The sequence below is a fragment of the Panthera onca genome, chromosome D2 (assembly GCF_046562875.1).
Source record: "Panthera onca isolate mPanOnc1 chromosome D2, mPanOnc1 haplotype 2, whole genome shotgun sequence".
NCBI classification, from domain to species: Eukaryota; Metazoa; Chordata; class Mammalia; order Carnivora; family Felidae; genus Panthera; species Panthera onca.
Window position 1 is genome coordinate 21,159,253 of NC_138349.1, and position 17,415 is coordinate 21,176,667.

A 17,415-nucleotide genomic window follows, 5' to 3' on the forward strand; every position below is an offset into this window, starting at 1 on the left:
TCAGTCCACATCCACTGGACATTGTAGTTCCTGATGTGTCTCTTTTTTAATTTTTTTTTTCCAACGTTTTTTATTTATTTTTGGGACAGAGAGAGACAGAGCATGAACGGGGGAGGGGCAGAGAGAGAGGGAGACACAGAGTCGGAAACAGGCTCCAGGCTCCGAGCCATCAGCCCAGAGCCTGACGCGGGGCTCGAACTCACGGACCGCGAGATCGTGACCTGGCCAAAGTCGGACGCTTAACCGACTGCGCCACCCAGGCGCCCCTCCTGATGTGTCTCTTGACAACACCCCTATTAAGGTTTTTCTGGTGCCCATTACCACGTCTTCTAGAACATTAGTTTCATCAATTTATTTTAGACATAGGAATCAAAGTAATAAACTTTGATGATCAAAAACTATATTTCTTTCACAAAACCTGGAGAAAAATCACTTTGTGAATGTGAATCTCAATCTCCTTCTCTATAAAATGGGGATAATTATTCCAACCTTTCAGAGTTGTTGTGAAGGTGAAATGAGGTAATGTAGGTAAAACATTTAGGGTAATGTCTGCTACGTAGTAATTTTCTCAATAAATGAAAGGAAATCGCATTATTGTCGTTCATGCTGGGTTTTGAATAAGACTTGTCTTCCTAAAGGCCACCAGCGAGGACACAGGGGAGCATTTCCAAGGTGGCAGATTATTGCTCCAATCCAGGACACTCTTTTGAATCCCAATCCATGGGCAATACCGTCTGATTCCCAGATGGAGGGGTCTCTGACTCTCATTTATTGCTTCTGCCACACCTTTTGCTGGAGACCAGATTCAGATTACAGGACATATTTTTTCTTACTTTACATTTTAAGAAAATGTTGATGTTTTTCCCCACAGAGATCGATTTCTCCTGATCAATCTGTTCTCCACTCCATCCGCCATCACTTTCTCCAAGTAATGCAGGGGATGTGAACAACCAATCAGGAGAGAAGTTTCAAGGAAATAAGATGAAATGCGAAAAAGAAGGTATGCTTTCTTAAAGTAGAATTTTCTCTTCCTTTTCCATTCTCTGAGTAATGTGTGAAATTTCACAAGTATTGAGAATAATGTTAGTGTCACCCCCAGAACAAGGGGACAAATCATAGATTTGTCCATGAGTGAAAAAAAATATGTGTAAATGTCAAAAAAAAAACCTCTGAATTTTAACCAAACTATACTAAATTAATTATTTAACTTCAAAAATTGGGAGAAAGGTTTGAAAAATGTCTCCATTTATTTTCTGTCAGGAAACATGGGGTACATTTTAATGAACAGCATCCACTCTGCAGCTTATGCCTGGGCAATGCTTTTCAAATATGAATGTACACAGGGTTATCCTGTGGATCTTACGGAAATGCAGATTCTGACTCAATAGATGTTGGGTGGGTCCTCAGACTCTGCATTTGTAACAAGTACCCAGGTGAAGCTGAGGCTTCTTGTCTAAGGACAGTATTTGAACAGCAAGGACATAGGACATGTTCATCTCCATGGCTCCCTTTTGGTATAGTCTTATTACCAAACCAGGTGCAGGTGCTTAGTGCTTCCTTTGTGCACTCAAAGCATTCATGGGGTGGTGAAGAGTAGAGAGATACACATAAATCCTGTACCTAGACAAATAATTACAATATTATGGGATATGGACACATATCTGTGACTGAAAAATCACAGAAAGTGCTGTGGGACCCTGGGATGAGGGAACTCATTCGGCCTGAGAGAATCAGAGAAATCTTTACAAAGGATAGGGTGTTGGACAGACTCTTTTAAGAAGGGGAATGACTGTTCCAGGGATGTGGATGAGAGAGGTGAGTGAAACTGGGAGTCACTCATATGGCTACAAGTGGCGCATAGAAAAGTTCTATTTGTTTTTTATTAATAGAGGAAGAAATAAATTTGTGAACCAGTCTTAAGCATTTCCCTTTATTATTGTGGGAATCAATGTGTTTCTCTTTCAAAAGGAGGGTACAGATGTGTTCATCTCCTCCATCACCCTTTGCCAAACCCTCGCCAGCCTTCAGGATTTTGCTTCATGAAGCTTTCTCTGAGCACCCAAGTCAGAAAGCAGTTTTTTCTTCCTCTCAACTCTAGAGCACGCATCTTCATTGAATGTAAAAATTTTGCTCATAGACCCCTCATCTGAAACATCTTTGTAGCATCCTGAAATATTGAGCAGAATTTCTTAAACCTAATAATCACATTACGGCTATCATCTATGTGCCAGACACTATGCACTTTCCACTTCACAAATTCTCTTATTTAATTCTCACAATTATCCTATGATGTATGCAGTATTATCACTAACCTCATTTTACAGATCCAGACTCTCAGGCTCGGTTCAGAGATTAACGTGCCTCAAATCACTGAACCAGAGAGTAGTAGAGCTAGGATTAAAACTCTGAATGCAGTACAATTAAATACCTCCCTATGTTGGATGAATGGATTGATAGACTGTGTCGCTGATTCAGGGTTGATGTAATTTCTTTGAATTTCTTCCATTTTGATGTTGGATTTTATGTCTCCTTCCCTCCAGTTTGGGTGGACTCTGACTGCTTTGACTGATAGAACACAATGGAATTGACACTATGTCAGTTTATGGGTCCAAGTATTAAGAAACTTTATTCTTCTTGTCCCTTAATATATATTATCTTGGCGTCCTCAGCCACCATGTAAGAAGTCTGATGTCCTGTTAGATGACCTGGAGAAGCCTTAAGACTATAAGAAGCCCTTAGCCATACTAAGCCTAAACCCCAAGAGTTAGAAGTTCCCAGTTGAGCCCTGCCTCACAAAGAGCTAAGGCACCAGCCATTTAAGTAGAACCATTTGGACCCCAAACCAGTCCAGTAGCTCACAGAATATCATTGAATGACCTCAGTGCTTCATAGAGTATAGAAGAACCATCTATTTTAACACTTCACAAATTCATGAGATACTATGATATGGTTGTTGCTTTAAGCCATTAAGTTTGAGGATAATTTCTTATGCAGCCAATGATATGAAATGAAAGATCATTTCTGACTCCGAGAATCTTATTTTCTCTGCCTGTTGTTAGTGTGTGTTATTGGTGGTGAAGACGGAGATATAGTATGTCAAAATCTCTTGGGGTATGGATAACTGGCACTGAGCAAAATCCCCCAGGTAAAAATGATAGTTTTCTGCCATCTTCCCTGAAGATTAAGCACTAATCTTAGATTAGGGTTTTAGAGCCAGAGGGATTTTAGAAGTCATTTAGATTAACCATTCATTTTACAAATAAAGAAATGGAGGCATGAAAATTAAATCACTTTAACTGGATTAAATAGACGCTGGAAATAGAACCCATAGGACAATGAATTATGCTATAGTATGTGTATATATGTGTGTATATATATATGTGTGTGTGTGTGTGTGTGTGTGTGATACATATAGATATAGATACATGATATATAGATATAGATATGGCAATATTGATCTATATATCAATTGCTATAAATTAGTATTACCACAATTACATGTTAATGCTGCAGAATGAATGAATACATTGAAATTCTCAAAGAACGTAATCAGCTATCAGTGTTTCTCAAATTTGGCTCTACATTAAAATCACTTATAGTTATTAAAATAAGTAAATAAATCACTCTTCAAGACCTAGGCCTATACATTTAATTGTTTATGAGTGGCTGCAACAATTCGTCTTTTTCTTTTTTTGGTAACAACCCTGGTAACTATTAATTAATTTATTATTAGTAACTAGTAATCATGAAGTTTACAATTTCATAATAGGTTTATATAGTATTAATGATACTTTTTCTCTCTTCAGTGACCATATATAATTTCTATGATTTCTGATTTAAATGGTTTGTGTATTTTATCATTTTTAAAATAATTTTTCCATTTTTTTGAGCTATATTCTCTTAACATATACTCATTTCTAACATGTACTTAACATGTACTTCATACACATTTTTCCTTTTAATATTTATCTCTTGAAATAGAATTATACTTTCTGCCATCCTTCTCTCAGCCTTGAATGGAAGATCCAAACGCAAAATAGGACTACTAGCTGGCTTTTGTAATGCCATTTCAGTAAGTTGATAAATCATGCAAGCAAGAGTTGTTTGTCAAACATACATATCCTTAAATAAATTAGCTTTTTGTGAAGAGTGTGCTGGATTTATTAGCTAGAGGTTGCTAATAATTTATCACACACTCATTTGTTTGAAATATAATTCACAAACAACACAGAGTTAGATTAAATAAAAGTATCTGAATCTAGGACTAATGCATTGGAGGAAATATAATTATAGCTCATTGCCATATCATAAAACTATTATGGTTTTCCCAATTGCCCACTGGTTGCTGCCATATTTTACAATGGCATGATACATTTAATAACATTTTTTTTTTACAAAATGTAAGTTTTGAAAATGGTTGAACCACTGGGGAAAACTGGAAAAAGGCCACGTGGAATCTCTGTATCATTACTTACAGTTGCTTCTGAATTTATAATTATCTCAAAATATTTTAAAAGAATGGTTGATAACTTCCACTGCTATACACATTGCCCTCACTCATAGGTATTTTTGCTCCTGTGAGATAAATTAAAAAATAAACTCTTATATGTGTGTTGATTTGAAAGAGATTTTGCTTTTTTCCTGAGATCCTGACTGAATTCCACCATAGTATGAACTGCTACATCTTCATAGGATATTTCTGAAATGCTCTAGTATTCAAAGGAAAACAGTATCTGCTACTATAAAAGCCAGGGGCAAAAAAAAAAAAAAGTCTGATTTGATGTAGTGGATAGTTTCAGTGGTATCTCTGCATTAGGACCAGTGGGTTGGGTTTTGCTCATGTGGTCCAGAAAATAAAAAAAAAAAAGAATGCAGTATAACCTAGTGGTTAATTACTTAGGCTCCAGAGTCAGTCTTTGCTTTTTATCTCTCTGACCATGGACACATTCCATAACTTCCCTTTGCCTCCGGGGCCTCATTTTGAAATAGAATTAATAAGAGTGCTTACTGCTTAGGATTCCTGGGAGGATTGAATCACAGGATAAACATGCCTGAAGTTCAATGAACTTTTATTAATGGGGAGCTGGGTGTGAGAGATACTGTGGTTATGATCCCACTGCCCCAAAACATTTGGTCAAGATAAACAGCTAAAATACAGAGGCTTTCTACCTTCAAGCTCTGTTTTATTTAATCCCTGAGTCAGTCCTGACCAGGCCATGGAGATCATCAGCAGTCTTAGCCCTCCAGGACTTAGGGTTACCTGCCTGCCATAGATCTCTTATTAATTGTACCTATTTTGTGGTCTGAACCCCCAAGTACCCATCAAGAGGCAACCTTTTTTTTCAATTTTTTAAATGTTATTTATTTTTGAGATCTAGAGAGAGACAGAGTGTGAGTGGGCAGGGCAGAGAGAGAGGGAGACACAGAATCTGAAGCCGGCTGCAGGCTCTGAGCTGTCAGCATAGAGACCGAACTGGGGCTCAAACCCAGGAGCCCTGAGATCATGACCCTAGCCAAAGCTGGAAACTTAACCAAGTAAGTGAGCCACCCAGGCACCCCAGGACACAACCTTTTAAACCGAGCTTGCCACCATTGATTCAGTCTTTGCTTTTTTCCTTCTATCTAGATTTTCTTTGCCCTATTCCTGGTATCCTCTGGAAAACAAAGTATGTTCCTGGATCCCTGACACCTCCACCCTGACCTCATCATAGCCCTATTCGGTAGAAGTAACTTTTTCCTTCATCTTTAATCATAGCTTTGCATACTGATGTAAAGAGAGCAATTATTCAGAGCCAAAGTACTCTGCCCACCTGGATGAGAACACTATGATGTCACTACTGAATTAGCTGTTTGTTTGTTTGTTTTAATTTTTTTTAACGTTTATTTATTTTTGAGACAGAGAGAGACAGAGCATGAATGGGGGAAGGTCAGAGAGAGGGAGACACAGAATCCGAAACAGGCTCTGAGCTGTCAGCACAGAGCCCGACACGGGGCTTGAACTCACGGACTACAACAAGATCATGACCTGAGGCAAAGCCGGCCGCTTAACCGACTGAGCCACCCAGGCGCCCCTGAATTAGCGGTTTATAAATATCAAAACTTGTCTGAAACTTTTCTGAGGTTGCCAACCTTTTGCACACTGTTGGGGAATGCTAACTACACAGAAGAGTTAGCCTTTCAGCCTGGTCAGTTTTTCCAGCTCAGTCTAAACTTTCTTCCTCTTACTTTCTATCATGTTCTTATTTTGATTTATATTGCAGCATGCACAGAAACTGAGACCAAATGAGTTAATAAGGATTTTGAATTCTTTCCTATATATCAAAATGTTTTTGGGTGATGAAAGAGTAGATATAGGAATCCTTATACCCAGGCTTTTGTTAGGGGTGGGGGTGGCAAAAAGCCTTCTTAAATGTCACTGGTTTCTTTTTTTCCTCCATTTGCTCTGTGTTCAAGACTCTCACTAGCAATGAGGGTCTGAAGTGTTATAGTTTGATTGTATTTTTTTCACGATCCAGAATTTCAACAATAAATAACAACAAACTTAATTTAGTATACATGTTCACCCTATCTTATAATGTACAAAAGGTGTGTGTATTGCTTGATGGCAAATTGGTCATCAAAATAAGCTTAAGTGCATTATAACGCACTGATAAAACTTCAAAAGCATTCCTTATTATCTAAGAACTCATTGGAGACATGTGTCAGAATCTCTTTTTGATGTAAAACTGGGCTTATATTTTGACAATGGCTTCAAAGAAAATCAAGTATTTAGATATTCTTTAAATATGTACATAATCTGTATGGTAAAAGTTACAAAATGTTGATGGGAAAAATCAAGGACACATAAATAAACAGAGATATAGAATGTTCCTGAATTGGAAACTCAGCACAGTAATGGTGCTACTTGTCCTCAAACTATTGTATGAGTTTAATACAATTCCTATCAAAATTTCAGCAAGGTTTTTGCAGATAGAGACATAAAACAACTTGGATGAATCACCAGGGATTTAAGTTGAGTGAAAAACAAACAGCAAACAGCAATTTTAAAAGTTTATGAGCTATATAATTGCGTTTATATGACATTTTTGAAATAACAAAATTTTAGAGCTAGAGAACAAATTATGGGCTTCCAAATGGTTAAAGATGGAATCCTGTATAATCCTGCACAATCCTAGGAGGTTGGTGTGATTCTAAACAGGCCACATGAGAGATGCTTGAGGTTATGCAACAGTTCATTATCTTAACTTGATGATGGGCACATAAACCTATACATATAATAAAATAGTGTAAACTGAACACACGAATGCATACAAATTGAACTGCGACAAGTATAAATAGGAAAAGTAGATTGTGTCAAGATCAACAGTGGTTATGATATTATCCTATAGTTTTGCAAAAGGTTACTAATAGAAGGAGTATGGGTTTAATAGTTTCCTAGCACTGTGGGAACAGAGTACCATCAACTCAGTGGCTTAAAAGAACAGAAATTTGTTCTCACAGTTCTGGAGACTAGAAGTCTCAAATCATGGTGGCAGGATCATACTTCCCTCAGAGATTTTGGGGAAGGATACTTCCTTGCTCTTTGTAACTTCCAGTAGCTCCAGACACACCTTGGTTTATGGCAGCATCATTTCAATCTCTGACTCATCTTTTAAATAATTGACTTCCCTCTGTGGGTCTCTATTTCTGTGTCTCTTTTCTTCTGAAGACACCAGTCATGTTGGATTAGGGCCCACTGCAATGACCTCATCTTGTTTTTTTTGTTTTCTGTTTTTGTTTTTTTTTTTAAGTTCATTTATTTTGAGAGAGACAGAGACAACATGAGTGGGAGAGGGGCAGAGAGAGGGAGAGAAAGAATCTCAAGCAGGCTCTGAACCATCAGCACAGAGCCTGATGCGAGGCTCGAACTCAAGAACCATGAGATCATGACCTGAACCAAAACCAAGAGCTAGATGTTCAATCGATTGAGCCATCCAGATGCCCCAATATGACTTTCCCAATAAGGTCATATTCACAGGAGTTGGTTACTAGGACTTCAGCGTATCTTTTGGGGGACAAAATTCAACCCATAACATTGAGTGAAGGGCACAGAAGATTTATCTGTGTTTTTTTTCTTACACAATGCATATGAATCTACTATTGTCTCAGTAAAAAGTTGATTAAAAATCAAAAGCAAAAGGTGATAGCAATGGCAGCCAATGTGGTTAGCAAGTAGCATAGGGCCATTTCAAGAAATATGTTTTATAATCTAGAAAGTGTTTGGTACTGTGCAAAGAGGCGCCAGCTGTGTGTATGAGGCCGGCGTCCAGGGCAGAGTGTAGTAACCTGGTCCAACAGATTACTGTGGAGTACCCAGAAAAAGTCATCACTATGACCCTCATCCCACTTCTCTAGGACTGAAAGAACTCTCTGGTCAGATATATGCTGTATTGCTGATTCAGAAGAATAGTGATGTAAGTTGATTTGTGTGTGTGACTGAGGAGGAAAAGTGCAAGTTCTGATATTCCTAGGATTTTCCTGGGATCTTCCCCACTGGAAATTTTTCAGTGTTTTGGATACAGTTGGCTTGAAAAAATGGCCTAGAGGCTTGGGAGTTTGGGGAGCAGCAGAAGTAAAGATATTGTTACAAATAAAATAAATATATTCATAGGTCAGTTGAAATGACTCAGTAAATCTGTGTAAAGTCCAAGGTACAGAGAGGAACATATACTTCAGTAAATGGAAGCAAGTATTATTTTTATATTTTGTAATTTGTTAGTTGATTTGAATATCACCATGGGTCACACTTTCCCCTCCAGAACGTTGGGTATTTTAGATTGAAAATAAAACCAGATGTATCTCTAAGGTGAGGAGTTTGTGATAATGTAACAATAAAATCACCACAAATGTTAGAAATGAGAACAACGGTGTAGATTATAAAGTTTTTCTTTCAAAACATGCTCTGACTTTAAACTTAGACACAGTAAAAGAGAGAACTTGTAATCCTATACGTATTCATCCAAAATTTAATATGGTCTGGTATGAGCCCTTTGCAACTTTTAAGGCTTTAATAATAAATCAATTCCTTCCTGCTAAATGGAAATTGAAGAGCTTGTAAACATCTCCCATTGGAGTCAGGCTGGAGATCATCTTTCAACTGTTTGGGAGCTCAGAGTAGGGCCAATTGACTCAATTGACACAAGCATTTAATTTGTATTTTTTAAAGCCTCCATACAACATTTACGTTCACTTTTTTATCCTGCTTAACACTTCTTTTTGTTCACTCCTTATCCACAAAGATAAAGTTCCTATGTAGAATTTTAAAAAATGGTCTCTTCTTAAATGAAAACTACTTAGGAAAGCACATTGATGGGAATGTACCTACACAAGGATATACTTTCTAATTAGCTCACTTGCTCACGTTGCATAATTAAAGCTTATTGAGGCCAATTCAAATGAAGAACTGTCTTCTTTATTTTTTAAAGTATCATTTAAAGTGGTTTGGAAATTAGCATTATTCTAATTACCTCTTCTTAGAAATGAGTTTTTATGATTAAAGAGGAGACAGTAAGATATGCTTGGTTTTCGATGCAGGTTGTTTGTGTTCTTTTGTTTTGCTTTTGACTCTCAGACTTGTTACTGACCTTTGCTTGGTACCAAAGCCCTGGAAGTTTGCATTTGTTCCCATCAGATCCTCTGAGATATCCTGAGCCCAGGATGCTTTGGGTATGAATAAAATTTCCCTAAGGGAAAAGAAAGTATGGAAGGACATATCTCCAAATTCACATCAAACTGTCAAAGGTAAACAGATTGGGCCTTCAGCTTTCTCATTTCCACAAAGGTCCAAGGCCTCAAACCCCACAAACTACTTATTCTATTCATTAATGATGGAAACAGGCAAATATAAGCTAAGCCCATCTCTGGCGCAGGAATGCAGGATGTGAGGAACCCAGAACAACTGTCGTATCTGAGCTCCTCTTCATGATGCTTTCTGCTGAGAGTTCTTACCAAAATGACTTAAGAGTAACTTTCGATGATTTCAAAATGTGGTGAGGATGAGTCCTACTAAGAACATACCAGGTGAATGCCCTGAGTGCTCCTTCCCTCAGTCTTTTCTTCTTTTCCTGGCCTCATTGGGATTCTGTTACACCTGAGGCATCTTTGGGGGTCCTGCTGAAATAAGCATCTTTCTAGTGAGGAATGTAAAGAATGACAAGTTTATATTAAATTTACTTAAAATATTTAATGATAATTAAATTTTTTGAATAGGTAATACATTTTCATGGTTCAAGATTCAAAAGATATCAAATGACATAAAGTAAAAACTCTCCTTTCCACTCTTGAACCCCAGCAATCCAGTGTTTCTCCCCAGAGATAAACACTATTATCAATTTTTGTGTATCCTTTTATGTATGTACATGTAGGTACACGCATGTTCTTTATTTTTTCCTAAAATACACATAGATTTGCATTGAGATTTTTTGTTATTGTTAACAATATATCATTCCATATCAGCATAGACAGAGCTTTTTCATTTTTCACAGCTGTATTGCATTCCAAGATATGAATGTGCCATAGTTTATTTACCTTAGTCACTAATATGGGCATCTACATTGTTTCTAACATTTAACACGTTTTAGTTTAACTGTAAGATAAGTACCTGAAAAGAAATTGCTAGATCAAAGGCTATAAGGATTAAGCATATAATATCACCAAATTTCTCCACCTAAAAATTGTACTAATTTGTATTTCATCCATCAATGTATGATGTTTCTCTAGATCCTTGTCAGCATGTATTTATGTAATCATTTAAACCAGCCTTGTGTGTGTGTTTGTGTGTGTGTGTAAATCATTATGTGTGTGGTAGACGTGAAGATAAGTGGTTAATGAAATTGAATCTGGAGTCTTCTCCCTCAAATACTGGAATCTGCTAGTGTTGCAATATTTAAAAACCAGTAATTGGTCACTTAGGTTATTTCAACTTCATTTTTGTATCTCATAAACACATGCCTCAAACTACGATGTCACCTGTCCATAGTACAGTGTTGGAGGAGAGGCACTTGGCATGTCCACAACCATCTGCACTGTCCCCTTGAACCTGTTCTAGGAATTGGATGGGAAGAGATATTGACATATTTTCAGGTGAACAGAAGTATGTGCTGAAGTTTTCTGGATCCATGCCTAAGTTTTCTCTTTCCGAAACCTGGAGGACATATGACCGCTAAGACATTTAAGAAAAACATACGAAATTGATAAATAAATTAAATGAATATGGCAGAAACTTAAGAATAAATGACCAAATGATGGCCTCTAAACTGGCATAATTAAGAAATAGACAAGAGGGTGGAAGACAGGGACTGACTGCTTTCCACACCCTGTCCAGTAACACACACCTTCTCTTCATCCTACAGGTTGTAATTTATAAATATGTTTTTTCACCCATTAATCATTAATCATGACCACCTGGCTGTTCTGCTCTTCAAAGGTCAGAGTTGACATTTTAATATAGCACCTGGGCATCTCTATTAATTTCTTTTTATATTATTTCACTAGAATAACATTCCTGGGAAAATGGAGACATGTGTTAGAAAAGCTCTTTAAGTAACAAATGGTGTTAGTACTTCCTTTAGAATAATGCAGCTGGGGCTCCCACCTCTACTCAGCCAGTGAGAAAGGAAGAAACATTTCATAAATAAAGACGTACAAACAAATAGAAGGCTGAATCCAACCCATCCATCCATAGTAACCTAACAAAAGCAGCAGCTGATTTAATATAGTTCTAGCTCTCGTATACCAGATGCACATTTTCCTCTCTGGACCATGTAAACCAGTTCTGTATGTTGATTCTGAAAATGGTGGAAAGATTGCTCCAGAAGCAGAGAAAGCATTTGTAATCCTAGGTGGAAAATAGACTAAGCTTGTGATACAGCGGCTCCCAAGTGTCATTTGGGAGTCTAGCAGTTTTAGTTTTGGTGAGATCAGGGATTTTAAAGCCATATTGTTTCAGGGGTAAATGGGTGGCTCAGTTGGTTAAGTGCCGACTTCGGCTCAGGTCATGGTCTCATGGTTCCTGGGTTCAAGCCCTGCATCAGGCTCTGTGCTGAAAGCTCAGGGCCTGGAGCCTGCTTGGGATTCTGTGTCTCCCTCTCTCTCTGCTCTTCTCCCACTCATGCTTTGTTTCTCTCTGTCTCTCAAAAATAAACGTTAAAAAATTTTAAAGCCATATTGTTTTGGATTTAGGAAAATGTCTAAAGTTGATGGACATAGGCTTTAATTGATTGGACCATACACAGAAAGGAGAGGAGACCAGGGAAGACCCGGTAATAGGGATGAAGGAAGGCAGAGTAGAAAGCAAACACAGTGTCCTGTTGCCTGAAGATATGAGAAGGGATTCCAGGAATGTATGCAGGCTGCTTACATGTGAGGGTGATCTGGGGAAGGGCTTAGGCAGTAAAGTGATCATATCATATTATACAGATTCCTGCTGTCTTTGATTTGGATCACTTCTAGAACCAAAGGTCTAGATTGACAAAACTGAAGTGACATTCATGCCATGTGTCACATGGAGACATGAAGACATTCATGCCATGTGTCACAAGAACATGGCTCATACCAATCCTGTTCTTAAGTGCTCCACAAGCATTTGTGAAGTTTTTTATTAGATTCATCTGTACAGCACCTCAAGCTATGTCCCCAAAATTTCACCACACCCTATGAGGTAGGTACTATTTTCAGTCCATTTTAAAGGTAAGGGCATTGAAGCTTAAATAATTTAAGTAACATACAAACTTTCACCCTTAAAAATGATAGTGATGGGATTTGAATCTGTATCTGTAAGACCAGAAGGCTCATAATTATAGTTTGAATAGCTAGGACACTATTAGTATAAAGTAATTTTTTAGAAGATTGGAATTAAATAAGTTCTATTTACAATTTAAAATGAGATTTTTAAAGAATAGTAGCCATTCAGATGCTACATTTTGTGCAATTAATGATTTGTGCCTTCTGCTTGCCACCAAGTGCCCATACAATTAACCAGGCATTATTGAAGTAGCTTTTAAATTTAGAGACATGTGTTGGCAAGCAGTTGTATGAGAGCCTGTGGTAAAAGTCAGCAGTTTTTAAGCAGAAAGAAAAGGATTTAGAAAGAAAACTCTATTATAAAATCAACTTCTTTTTGCTTAAGGTAAAAAGCTCATAACATGCTGGAAAAATATATTAGAAATGAGTGCAAACCATCATCGAGACTTTTGCTCTTGTGTTTATGCCTGAGGCCTTTTTATTTGATCATTGTTTTATTAATGGACTTGAACCAATGAACAAGCTGGGGAAAGCTGTAGTACCTGTGGCATAAAGTATATCGTTGGAGGAATGACTTTTTTTTTTTTTTTTTACATTCAGGTGTAATACATCATGGGAGTCAATTTAGCATGGGTAGCTTTAATATATGGTTGAGGGCTAGGAAATTTTTCAGGGAAGTAAGAGCAGCCAAATTAATCCATACTGAAAGAAGAAATTCACCGGAGAGAAGAGTTCTTCTCTAATATATATTTGGTTATTTTATTATATCCAAAGTTCTATTCTCAAAGGGTTGTTACACAAAAAAAGAAATAGTCTGTCATTTACATAATATGTGAGAGCCTATACATTAGATCAGGAAATAGCTTATCTTGTTAATTGTACGAGTGTAGGCTTTGAGACTTCTAAAAAGACAGATACAGGTGATCTCCAACTTAAGATTTTTTTTAGCTTTACAATGGTGCTCAAGTGATACACATACAGTAGAAATCATAGTTTTAATTTTGAATTTGGATATTTTCCCGGGTTAGTGGTATGAATTTAGTAGAAACCACACTTAAGACTTTGAATTTGTACCTTCTCCTGGGCCATTGGTATGTGGTACAATACTTGTTTGAGATGCTGGGCAGTGACAGTGACCAGTCAGTCTTGTAATCATAAGTGTTAACAACCGATACACTTACAATGATTCCGTACTCATGCCACCATTCTGTCTTTTACTTTGAATGCAGTATTCAATCAATTTTATGAGGTATTCAACCTTTTATTATAATATAGGCATGTGTTAGATGAGTTCCCTCAACTGTAGGCTAATGTGAGTTTTCTCAGCATGTTAAGGTAAGCTATGGTAAGCAACGGTATTTGATAGGTTAGGTGTATTAAATGCATTTTTTTGTAGGAGAATTTTTTATGTTTTATTTATTTTTGACAGAGAAAGAGAGAGAGAGAGCGAGCGAGCACAGGGGAGGAACGGGGGGGGGGGGGGGCACAGAATCCGAAGCAGGCTTCAGGCTCTGAGCTGTCAGCACAGAGCTCAACCCTGGGTCTCGAACTCGTGAACTGTGAGATCATGACCTCAGTTGAAGTTGGATGCTTAACCAGCTGAGCCACCCAGGCACCCCATATTAAACACATTTTTGCTGAGGAAATTTTTAATTTACAATGAGTTTATTGGAAAGTAACCCAATTATAAGTCAAGGAAGTGGAAGACCTGTACTACACCATCACCCTGGTGATGAAGGAAGGTATATAGAGAAATTCAGTTAATTTTTTTAATCCCCTTTGGAGCTGGCACTTACAAAGCAAGTGTTCAGTAACTAATAAATGCATGAAAGAGTGGAAAGGAAGTGAAGATGAGGAAAGCATATGATGGATGGTGCTCAGAGACACAACTCATATGCATGATATATGACTATAGAGCAATTATTTGACATCAGGATTTTGATATATGAAGTGGCTATATTTCAGGTATCACACTTTCTCCTACTATATATCAAACCCACATAATTTACACCTGGAAGGAATTTTGTAGATCATTCACTTTAATCCCTATAGTTTACATATGAGAAAAAGGCTCAGAGAAATTAATAATGATAAAATTTTACCCTTTTGGATAACAGAAGAGCTGGAATTAGAATGTAGATTTTTCTGGCATTTCCTTCAATACACAGATTTTTTTCTCCCAGATAATTTGAGCCTACAACTACCAATTAATAGAATATAATGAAATAAAATGTACTTTTTTCCCAACTTTATTGGAAACCACTTGTCACTTCCCAGCATCTCAAGGAAGTATTGTACCACATATCAATAGCCCGGGAGAAGATACAAATAATAATCAAAGACAAATAACTCAGTGTGAAAATAGACAATGGATTTGAATAGCTATACAACCATATAAGATATAAAAATGGCCAAAAAGCACATGAGAAGATGCTCAACATTATTAGTCAGAAGGAAAATACAAACAAAATCCAGAAACTACAACTTCATACCTCTAGGATGGCTAAAATAAAGAAGACGGACAATAACAAGTGTTTACAAGGATGTAGAGATACTGGAACTCTCATGTACCACTGGTGGAAATATAAAATGGTGCAGCCACTTTGGAAAATAGGTTATTAGTTCCTTAAAATGTTGAATATGAAGTTGTCATATGACCCCAGCAATTCTACTCCTGGTATATACTCAAGAGAAATGAAAATATGTCCATACAAAAATTTGTACAGAAATGTTCATGGAAACATTAGTCATAATAGTAAAAAAAAAACCAGAAATAACCTAAATGTCTATGAACTGATGAATGGATAAACAGTATGTGGTATAACAATACAGTGGGATATCGTTCAGCAATCATAGGGAGTGAATTACCAATACGTACTGCAGCATAGATGAATCTTGAAATTATACTAAGGAAGGAAGCCAGACACAAAAGTCACGTATTGTATGATTCTATGGAAAATAAAGAAAGACCACCCAAATGAGAATAAGCAAAGCCTGTTTATTCAGTTTCCTAAGGCAAGGGAGGCAGCCACCATCACTTGCATTTGGCAGAGAATCAAAGGCAAGAAGAGTGGGAAAATTTTATAATGGAAAAAAAGGATGGTTTCAGGTAGCTCTGATTGGATGCTGTTGATATAAGAAGTCTTAGGTAGGCTAACTAGAAGTAGGGCATTCTAAGTAATTGATTAGGGATAAATATTTGGTATTCTCTGGTTGATCTAAGTTGGAAATGGGAGCGAGAATTAGAAAAGTGTCAGTTTTTAATCATGTCCTAGACATTTTGGGCCTATTGTTATGTTGTTTATTGTCTGACTTCCTCAACTGGTTACTTTAGGTAGCAGGTTGACTTTTTTGGACTGAGAGTTCTATATTTATACTGTATATTTATATATAGCCTATCTATTTGTGTGTGTGTGTGTGTGTGTGTGTGTATGTGTGTATTTAGTCTCACCCTTCATTATGTGAAATGTCCGGAATAGGTAAATGCATTGAGGTAGAAAATATATTAGAATTTGTCTAGAACTGGAAGGGTGAGGTAGGGAGTGATTACTAATTTAATGGGTATAAGATTTCTTTTCAGGTTCCAAAATTAGATTATGATTGTGGCTGCATAATTCTGCAAATATACTAAAAGTGATTGAATTATATACTTTATATGGGTGAAATTTATGTCATTTAATTTATCTATCAAAAAAGCTTTTAACGTAACTCACTGATGGTTTTTTATTCATTTGAGATGATAATATTTTGAATGTATTTGGTTAAAAGTATTTATAATTAAAAGTAATTTCAACTTCTGTTTATTTTTATTAATATGATTATTAGAAAATTTAAAATTACACGTGTGACTAACACTTAATTTTTATTTCACAATTCTTATCTAATAAGAAGTCAGGCATTTAAAAAGTAATTGCAAGTGTAAAGAGTGTTATGGAAGGGAAAGTTTTGTAGGTTCTTTGATTCTTTTATTTTTGCTTTTTGTAAACATAGATGAAGAAAAAGGAATTCCTAAGGATTTTTTAGGAAGATATAGGAGCAAAAACATATACCTTTTCTTTCCTGGTTTAGAACTCCTTTCTTCCATCTTATAACTACCTTAATTGTAATGAAAGAACTATAGGTTTTGATCGGTTGTTAACTTCAAAGATTATTTTTATCATATTGAGACTGATGAAAGCCATGGACACTCTTCTCAAGTTGGGGGCTAATACATTTATGAACGATGATGAATTCTGTTGCTTTGTATAATATCCATGCACACTTTTGGTAAAAGCAGGTGAACATTTTTTTTTTTTTTTTTTTTTTGGTAGGGGAAAACATCCTTCCCCCTTATGACTTGGAAGTGTGGGATAAGGGATACTTCCTTTTCCAGTCACACTGATTCGTTCAAGAATGAATGCTTTACTTTACTTGGCCTATCCTGGAGATTTAAGGAAGCAGAAATCTCTCCTCTGCTGAACTCAAAGCAGGAAAAGCCTAAAACAGAAGATTTTGAGGGCGATCACCTGGAGGCAGGTGACCTGCAAGGTGAAAAATAACAGAAACCCTTTAATATCACTTCAGCCTCTAGATCCAGCTTTAAACTAATTTGTCAGTTAAGGAAATTGATACATTTGTTTTTTTGGCTAAGCTAAT

At 36.7% G+C, this 17,415-nt stretch overlaps 1 long non-coding RNA gene across 1 annotated transcript in view; it reads left to right on the forward strand.

Annotated features, from left to right (window-relative positions):
- The window catches only part of LOC132684569 (uncharacterized), a 108,098-nt gene that overhangs the window by 77,815 nt on the left and 12,868 nt on the right, over positions 1-17,415 (forward strand). The window contains exon 5 of the long non-coding RNA XR_009612728.3: positions 872-1,000. This is a non-coding gene — a long non-coding RNA (uncharacterized LOC132684569). The remainder of the gene's footprint in view (positions 1-871; positions 1,001-17,415) is intronic.